The sequence below is a fragment of the Salvelinus fontinalis genome, chromosome 28, assembly GCF_029448725.1.
Source record: "Salvelinus fontinalis isolate EN_2023a chromosome 28, ASM2944872v1, whole genome shotgun sequence".
In the NCBI taxonomy this organism is placed as follows: domain Eukaryota; kingdom Metazoa; phylum Chordata; class Actinopteri; order Salmoniformes; family Salmonidae; genus Salvelinus; species Salvelinus fontinalis.
Window position 1 is genome coordinate 9,983,017 of NC_074692.1, and position 9,491 is coordinate 9,992,507.

The window sequence follows — 9,491 nt, forward strand, 5'->3', positions numbered from 1 at the left end:
CTACTCTCCTGCCATTCGAGAAGATACTGACATGACTGTTCTTCCTGCCGCTAAGATCGTGGCTCCAATCTCGTGGCAAGTTGAGGATACCGTGAGACAAGCTCAAGCCATCGAACCGGGTCCTAAGGGAGGTCCTGCCAATCGGTTGTTTGTTCCCAAGGCAGCAAGATCCCAAGTCCTTCTGTGGGGGGCACTCCTCTCGCCTCACCTGTCACCCGGGCGTAGGTCGCACCTTGGAGTTCATTCAGCGTAAGTTCTGGTGGCCCACCATAAAAGAAGACGTTGCCACTTTCGTGAAGGCCTGTCCCGTGTGCTGCCAGGGCAAATCTTCTCACCTCCGCCCTCAAGGACTCCTTCACCCTTTATCTATTCCCCACCGACCCTGGTCCCATATCTCGTTGGACTTTATTACTGGCCTTCATCCGTCCCATGGTAATACTACTATCCTAGTCATCATCGACAGGTTTTCTAAGGCGGCCAGGTTTGTTCCCTTGACCAAATTACCTTGTACCTTGAGTTGTTGATTAACCATGTGTTCCGAGTCTTTGGCATTCTGCAAGATATGGTTTCCGACAGAGGTCCCCAGTTCGCCTCAAGGTTTTGGAAGGCCTTCTGCCAACTCATAGGGGCCACGGCCAGTTTATCTTCAGGGTACCATCCGGAGTCCAACGGCCAAACCGAGAGGATGAATCAGGAGCTGGAAACCACCCTCAGATGTATGGTTTCCAACAACCCGTCCACATGGTCATCCTTCATTGTTTGGGCCGAGTACGCGCACAACACCTTGTGCTCCTCCTCCACTGGTATATCCCCGCACGAGTGTCAGTTTGGCTATGCTCCTCTATTGTTCCCGGACCAGAAGGCAGAAGTCAGAGTGCCTTCAGCCTCGAGGTTCATCAGACGCTGTCGGCTTACGTGGAAGAAGGCCCGTCTTAATCTTCTGCGTTCCTCACAGCAGTACCAGCGACAAGCCAACAGACGTCGCCGTCCCGGTCCTACCCTGTACCCCGGCCAGAGAGTATGGCTCTCAACAAAAAACTTACCGCTACGGGTGGAGTCTCGCAAGCTGTCCCAGAGATTCATCGGTCCCTTTAAGATTGCCAGGAGAGTCAATCCCGTTACTTTTCGCCTGCACTTACCCAGATCCCTTAAGATCAATCCAACATTTTACATTTCTTTATTAAAACCTGTTGTTTTTTCTCCCCTTATCCCAGCAGGCAGACCTCCCCCTCCGCCCTGTGTCATCGGAGGCCAGTCGGCTTATACCGTCCACCGGATACTGGATTCCCGCCGGGTGCAGCGGTCCTGGCAGTATCTGGTGGACTGGGAAGGCTACGGTCCCGAGGAGCGCTCCTGGGTTCCTGCCAAGGACATACTGGACCCTGACCTCATTCGTCAGTTCAGGGCCCTCCACCCTGAGAAGGCTGGTAGGAACGTCAGGAGCCGTTCCTAGGAGGGGGATTCTGTCAGGTTTTGGCCAGGACTGTTCTGTTTTTTTGTCACTAGATGTCCCCATTGCACCTTTTTTGAAACTTTTGTTTTTTCCTTCCTCTATTATTGTTTGCACCTGTGTGTCGTTCCCTTGTTGGTATTTAAACCCTGTGTGTTCCTCAGTTCTTTGCTCAGTGTTTGTATGTTAGCACCCAGCCCCCAGCCCAAGCCTTTTTGTGAACATATATTTCTCTTATTGGATTTTCCAGAGGTTCTCTGGTTTAGTTCTTGTGTATTTTTTTAGTAGTCTTTTGAGGTTTGTTTTTCCCTGCTGTTTTTACCACTGTGGAGTTTCTTTGTATTTTGGAGGATATCCATTTTGTGCCTCTTGGCTTTATTTTGGACGTGGTGGATTTATATTCTTTGCCTGAATATCTTGTCCTTTTATTAAATCATTATCCCTAGTACTGCTGAGTCTGCCTCATCTTCTGGGTTCTGCCGACTATTAGTGACTGTTTCTCTCACCGGGTCCTGACAGAAACACTGAGCCATTATAATGAACCCAGAGGCAACCAGTACCCAGGACTTTTTTCCCATGCTGTCCCACCACGAGGGGACTGTCCAACGTCACGAAACTGCTCTGGTTCAGCAAGAGACCTTACTGGCTGGACATTCTCAACTTCTGTCGGAGATGATGACTTCCATAAAGCAGATTTCTGATCAACTTTCCCCTGCAACCGCTTCTGCTCCAGTTCATCAGATTCAAGTGCCCGTGGCAGTTAACCTCCTGGCTGAACCTCGTCTGCCGCCTCCCCAATGGTTCTCAGGTGATCCGAGTGTTTGTAAGGGGTTTTTCACCCAATGTTTTCTCTCCTTCGAGCTGCAACCCTCGTCGTTTCCCACCGACCGGTCCAAGATAGCATATATCATCACCCTGCTGTCGGAAAAAGCCCTAGCCTGGGCTACTGCTGTGTGGGATGCCCAAAGTCCCTGCTGTGACAGCTACTCTACCTTTGCTGAAGAATTCAAGCGAGCGTTTCAAGATCCCACCAGCGGTCCTGACTCAGCCAAACAGCTCCTAACTCTCCGCCAAGGTCGGCACAGCGTGACGGACTATGCCATCCAGTTCCGCACGGTGGCAGCAGCGAGTGGCTGGAACGACGAGGCGCTCACAGAGTGCTTTTTGAAGGGTCTTTCCGACACCATCCAAGATGAACTGGCCACTCGGGAACCACCGGACAACCTCGAGTCCCTGATCAAGTTGGCTTCACGCATATACCAGCGTCTGAAAGAGAGAGAGCTCAACCGTAGATCTCTCACCCTAGCTCCTATCGGTCCCAGCTCCGAGTCTCCACCTTTATCCTCGCTGACTCCACCGGAACCCATGCAGGTTGGACGCATCTCCCAGGCTGAGAGAGACTGCCGGATGAGGGAGCGATGCTGTCTATATTGCGGCAAACCGGGCCATTTCCTCTCCACGTGTCCCGGGCTCCAGGGAAAACACACTCTCCCGTGCAGGCCTGGGAGGACTGTAACGGGAAACATAACCTCCTCCCATCCATCCAACTCCCGCCTGCTCATTCCAGTTACCCTTTCCTGGGACAACCACGAGCTTCTCCTTCAAGCCTTGGTAGACTCTGGAGCCGCAGGTAACTTCATGGATGGTGTCTGGGCGAAGGAGAATGGCGGTCCCTCTGAACCTCTAAGTGACCCCATAAGGGTTACTACGTTGGATGGAAGCCCTTTGGGATCTGGACTTGTCACTCGTGTCACTACACCCTTGCGACTTTCAGTTTCCCAACACCAGGAAGTGATGAACTTTCATCTGACCTCGTGTTCCGAGTTCCCTCTCGTCCTTGGATACCCCTGGCTTCACAGCCATAACCCTCACATCAACTGGTCTGTGGGCACTATCAAGCAGTGGGGTCCTACGTGCCAAGCCACTTGTATCTTCCCAAGTTCCCCGAGTTCCCCTCCCAAGTCTCTAGAATCCATCGACCTGTCCCGAGTTCCCGAGTGTTACCATGACCTCAAACCGGTATTTAGCAAACAGAGGGCCACCAAACTACCACCCCATAGACCTTACGATTGCCCCATCGACCTGTTTCCGGGCACCTTCCCCCCCAGGGGTCGGATCTTTCCCCTATCTCCTCCCGAACGAGCTGCTATGGATACCTACATCAAGGACGCTCTGGCAGCAGGCCTCATGCGTCCATCCACCTCGCCGGCAGGAGCAGGGTTTTTCTTTGTGGCCAAAAAAGACGGTGGATTACGTCCTTGCATCGACTACCGGGGACTTAATGCCATAACCGTCCGTAACCGCTACCCGCTACCCCTTATGGCCACAGCCTTTGAGCTGCTCCAGGAAGCAGTGGTCTTCACTAAGCTTGACCTACGGAACGCATACCATCTTGTGCGGATCAAACCCGGTGACGAGTGGAAGACCGCTTTCAACACGCCTACTGGTCACTACGAATACTTGGTGATGCCCTTCGGCCTGACCAACGCCCCGGCTGTGTTCCAAGCGCTCATAAACGATGTGCTTAGGGATATGCTTAACATTTTCGTGTTTGTTTACTTGGATGACATCCTCATCTTTTCGAGCTCCCTTCAAGAACACACTAAGCATGTCAGACAAGTGCTCAAACGCCTCCTAGACAGCCATTTGTACGTTAAGCCGGAAAAGTGTGAATTCCATTCCTCTCGAGTACAATTCCTGGGATTTGTAGTGGAACCCGGTCGAGTCCAGATGGACCCCAAGAAGGTAGGGGCGGTAGCGGATTGGCCCACCCCCAAGTCCGTTAAGGAAGTTCAGCATTTCCTGGGCTTCACTAACTTTTACCGCAAGTTCATCAAGAACTTCAGCTCGGTGGCAGCCCCTCTCTCAGCTGTAACCAAGGGTGGCAACACAAGGTTTCTGTGGGGAAGAGAAGCTGAGACGGCCTTCCAAGGACTCAAGCAGCGCATCCTCTCTGCTCCCATCCTGACACTACCGACGGCGGATGAACCTTTTGTGGTGGAGGTAGACGCATCAGAGGTTGGTGTTGGAGCTGTCCTGTCTCAAAGGGGTGAAGACAAGAGGCTTCATCCTTGCGCCTTCTTCTCTCACCGGCTTACCCGGGGCCGAGAGGAATTACGATGTGGGGGATCGTGAACTCCTAGCGGTTAAGATGGCATTGAAGGAATGGAGACACTGGCTCGAGGGGGCTTCTCAACCATTTCAAGTGCTTACGGACCACAAAAATCTGGAGTATATCCAGCAGGCGAAGCGGTTGAACTCCAGACAAGCTCGATGGTCTCTTTTCTTCAGCCAATTCCAGTTTATCCTCACCTATAGACCCGGGTCGAAGAATCTCAAACCGGACGCCTTGTCACGAGTCTACTCTCCTGCCATTCGAGAAGATACTGACATGACTGTTCTTCCTGCCGCTAAGATCGTGGCTCCAATCTCGTGGCAAGTTGAGGATACCGTGAGACAAGCTCAAGCCATCGAACCGGGTCCTAAGGGAGGTCCTGCCAATCGGTTGTTTGTTCCCAAGGCAGCAAGATCCCAAGTCCTTCTGTGGGGGGCACTCCTCTCGCCTCACCTGTCACCCGGGCGTAGGTCGCACCTTGGAGTTCATTCAGCGTAAGTTCTGGTGGCCCACCATAAAAGAAGACGTTGCCACTTTCGTGAAGGCCTGTCCCGTGTGCTGCCAGGGCAAATCTTCTCACCTCCGCCCTCAAGGACTCCTTCACCCTTTATCTATTCCCCACCGACCCTGGTCCCATATCTCGTTGGACTTTATTACTGGCCTTCATCCGTCCCATGGTAATACTACTATCCTAGTCATCATCGACAGGTTTTCTAAGGCGGCCAGGTTTGTTCCCTTGACCAAATTACCTTGTACCTTGAGTTGTTGATTAACCATGTGTTCCGAGTCTTTGGCATTCTGCAAGATATGGTTTCCGACAGAGGTCCCCAGTTCGCCTCAAGGTTTTGGAAGGCCTTCTGCCAACTCATAGGGGCCACGGCCAGTTTATCTTCAGGGTACCATCCGGAGTCCAACGGCCAAACCGAGAGGATGAATCAGGAGCTGGAAACCACCCTCAGATATATGGTTTCCAACAACCCGTCCACATGGTCATCCTTCATTGTTTGGGCCGAGTACGCGCACAACACCTTGTGCTCCTCCTCCACTGGTATATCCCCGCACGAGTGTCAGTTTGGCTATGCTCCTCTATTGTTCCCGGACCAGAAGGCAGAAGTCAGAGTGCCTTCAGCCTCGAGGTTCATCAGACGCTGTCGGCTTACGTGGAAGAAGGCCCGTCTTAATCTTCTGCGTTCCTCACAGCAGTACCAGCGACAAGCCAACAGACGTCGCCGTCCCGGTCCTACCCTGTACCCCGGCCAGAGAGTATGGCTCTCAACAAAAAACTTACCGCTATGGGTGGAGTCTCGCAAGCTGTCCCAGAGATTCATCGGTCCCTTTAAGATTGCCAGGAGAGTCAATCCCGTTACTTTTCGCCTGCACTTACCCAGATCCCTTAAGATCAATCCAACATTTTACATTTCTTTATTAAAACCTGTTGTTTTTTCTCCCCTTATCCCAGCAGGCAGACCTCCCCCTCCGCCCTGTGTCATCGGAGGCCAGTCGGCTTATACCGTCCACCGGATACTGGATTCCCGCCGGGTGCAGCGGTCCTGGCAGTATCTGGTGGACTGGGAAGGCTACGGTCCCGAGGAGCGCTCCTGGGTTCCTGCCAAGGACATACTGGACCCTGACCTCATTCGTCAGTTCAGGGCCCTCCACCCTGAGAAGGCTGGTAGGAACGTCAGGAGCCGTTCCTAGGAGGGGGATTCTGTCAGGTTTTGGCCAGGACTGTTCTGTTTTTTTGTCACTAGATGTCCCCATTGCACCTTTTTTGAAACTTTTGTTTTTTCCTTGCTCTATTATTGTTTGCACCTGTGTGTCGTTCCCTTGTTGGTATTTAAACCCTGTGTGTTCCTCAGTTCTTTGCTCAGTGTTTGTATGTTAGCACCCAGCCCAAGCCTTTTTGTGAACATATATTTCTCTTATTGGATTTTCCAGAGGTTCTCTGGTTTAGTTCTTGTGTATTTTTAAATAGTCTTTTGAGGTTTGTTTTTCCCTGCTGTTTTTACCACTTTGTGGAGTTTCTTTGTATTTTGGAGGATATCCATTTTGTGCCTCTTGGCTTTATTTTGGACGTGGTGGATTTATATTCTTTGCCTGAAGATCTTGTCCTTTTATTAAATCATTATCTCTAGTACTGCTGAGTCTGCCTCATCTTCTGGGTTCTGCCGACTATTAGTGACTGTTTCTCTCACCGGGTCCTGACAAAAGTGGCTAGTGATACATGTATTACATAAAGATGACAAGATGCAGTAGATGATAGAGTACAGTATATACAAATACATATGAGATGAGTAATGTAGGGTATGTAAACATTATATTAAGTGGCATTGTTTAAAGTGGCTAGTGGTACATTTTTACATAATTTCCATCAATTCCCATTATTAAAGTGTCTGGAGTTGAGTCAGTATGTTGGCAGCGGCCACTAAATGTTAGTGGTGGCTGTTTAACAGTCTGATGGCCTTGAGATAGAAGCTGTTTTTCAGTCTCTCGGTCCCTGCTTTGATGCACCTGTACTGACCTCGCCTTCTGGATGATAGCGGGGTGAACAGGCAGTGGCTTGGGTGGTTGTTGTCCTTGATGATCTTTATGGCCTTCCTGTGACATCGGGTGGTGTAGGTGTCCTGGAGGGCAGGTAGTTTGCCCCCGGTGATGCGTTGTGCAGACCTCACTACCCTCTGGAGAGCCTTACGGTTGTGGGCGGAGCAGTTGCCGTACCAGGCGGTGATACAGCCCGACAGGATGCTCTTGATTGCATCTGTAGAAGTTTGTGAGTGCTTTTGGTGACACGCCAAATTTCTTCAGCCTCCTGAGGTTGAAGAGGCGCTGCTGCGCCTTCTTCACAACGTTGTCTGTGTGGGTGGACCAATTCAGTTTGTCCGTGATGTGTACACCGAGGAACTTAAAACTTTCCACCTTCTCCACTACTGTCCCGTTGATGTGGATAGGGGGGTGCTCCCTCTGCTGTTTCCTGAAGTCCACAATCATCTCCTTTGTTTTGTTGACGTTGAGTGTGAGGTTGTTTTCCTGACACCACACTCCGAGGGCCCTCACCTCCTCCCTGTAGGCCGTCTCGTCGTTGTTGGTAATCAAGCCTACCACTGTAGTGTCGTCCGCAAACTTGATGATTGAGTTGGAGGCGTGCATGGCCACGCAGTCGTGGGTGAACAGGGAGTACAGGAGAGGGCTCAGAACGCACCCTTGTGGGGCCCCGGTGTTGAGGATCAGCGGGGTGGAGATGTTGTTACCTACCCTCACCACCCGGGGGCGGCCCGTCAGGAAGTCCAGGACCCAGTTGCACAGGGCGGGGTCGAGACCCAGGGTCTCGAGCTTGATGACGAGTTTGGAGTGTACTATGGTGTTAACTGCTGAGCTGTAGTCGATGAACAGCATTCTCACATAGGTCTTCCTCTTGTCCAGATGGGTTAGGGCAGTGTGCAGTGTGGTTGCGATTGCGTCGTCTGTGGACCTATTGGGTCGGTAAGCAAATTGGAGTGGGTCTAGGGTGTCAGGTAGGGTGGAGGTGATATGGTCCTTGACTAGTCTCTCAAAGCACTTCATGATGACGGAAGTGAGTGCTACGGGGCGGTAGTCGTTTAGCTCAGTTACCTTAGCTTTCTTGGGAACAGGAACAATGGTGGCCCTCTTGAAGCATGTGGGAACAGCAGACTGGGATAAGGATTGATTGAATATGTCCTTAAACACACCAGCCAGCTGGTCTGCCCATGCTGTGAGGACGCAGCTGGGAATGCCGTCTGGGCCTGCAGCCTTGCGAGGGTTAACACGTTTAAATGTTTTACTCACCTCGGCTGCAGTGAAGGAGAGCCCGCAGGTTTAGGTAGCGGGCCGTGTCAGTGGCACTGTATTGTCCTCAAAGCGAGCAAAAAAGTTATTTAGCCTGTCTGGGAGCAAGACATCCTGGTCCACGACAGGGCTGGTTTTCTTTTTGTAATCCGTGATTGACTGTAGACCCTGCCACATACCTCTTGTGTCTGAGCTGTTGAATTGCGACTCTACTTTGTCTCTATACTGGGACTTAGCTTGTTTGATTGCCTTGCGGAGAGAATAGCTACACTGTTTGTATTCGGTCATGTTTCCGGTCACCTTGTCCTGGTTAAAAGCAGTGGTTCGCGCTTTCAGTTTCATGCGAATGCTGCCATCAATCCACGGTTTCTGGTTTGGGAATTTTTTAATCGTTGCTGTGGGTACGACATCGTCAATGCATTTTCTAATGAACTCGCTCACCGAATCAGCGTATTCGTCAATATTGTTGTTAGACGCAATGCGGAACATATCCCAATCCACGTGATCGAAGCAGTCTTGAAGTGTGGAATCAGATTGGTCGGACCAGCGTTGAACAGACCTGAGCGAGGGAGCTTGTTGTTTTAGTTTCTGTTTGTAGGCTGGAAGCAACAAAATGGAGTCGTGGTCAGCTTTTCCGAAAGGAGGGCGGCCTTATATGCGTCGCGGAAGTTAGTATAACAATGATCCAAGTTTTTACCAGCCCTGGTAGCACAATCGATATGCTGATCGAATTTAGGGAGTTTTGTTTTCAGATTAGTCTTGTTAAAATCCCCAGCTACGATGAATGCAGCCTCAGGGTGTGTGGTTTCCAGTTTACAAAGAGTCAGATAAAGTTCGTTCAGGGCCATCGATGTGTCTCCTTGGGGGGGAATATATACGGCTGTGATTATAATCGAAGAGAATTCCCTTGGTAGATAATGCGGTCGACATTTGATTGTGAGGAATTCTAGATCAGGTGAACAGAATGACTTGAGTTCCTGTATGTTGTTATGATCACACCACGTCTCGTTAATCATAAGGCATACACCCCCGCCCCTCTTCTTACCAGAAAGATGTTTGTTTCTGTCGGCGCGATGCGTGAAGAAACCAGCTGGCTGCACCGACTCCGTTAGAGTCTCTTGA